The sequence below is a fragment of the Tauraco erythrolophus genome, chromosome 5 (genome assembly GCF_009769465.1).
Source record: "Tauraco erythrolophus isolate bTauEry1 chromosome 5, bTauEry1.pri, whole genome shotgun sequence".
NCBI classification, from domain to species: Eukaryota; Metazoa; Chordata; class Aves; order Musophagiformes; family Musophagidae; genus Tauraco; species Tauraco erythrolophus.
The window spans coordinates 20,137,775-20,138,183 of record NC_141469.1 but is presented as its reverse complement, the minus strand read 5'-3'; positions in this window follow the sequence as shown (position 1 = coordinate 20,138,183).

The window sequence follows — 409 nt, the reverse complement described above, 5'->3', positions numbered from 1 at the left end:
AATGGGAGACACAGCTCGACCCAGCCTGCAGCTTGTAGAATCGTCACTCCTTGCAGACAACCTCCCTCTTCTTAACTAAAACATCCAACTCAGCCTTTGCTCCCTATTGCCCAGGAAAGATCCAAGTCATTAATTCTGGTCCTTTATCCCCTTCTCCTCCTCCTCTTCAATAGGCTACTATTGAGTGTTCCTTGAAGTTCAGTGTTGTTTCCACACTGTGCTTTAAAAAACTGACTACATTTATATTCTGTAAGGTATTTAGGAAGAAGAGAACCAATTTTAGAAACAAGTCCCTTTTATAATCAGGTAGTACTTAACTAATGCCATTCCTTCAATGGCACAACACCAACACCCGCTGTAAAACAGAAACTACTTTTCTGATTCAAAATTTTCACGTTTGTCTTTGATC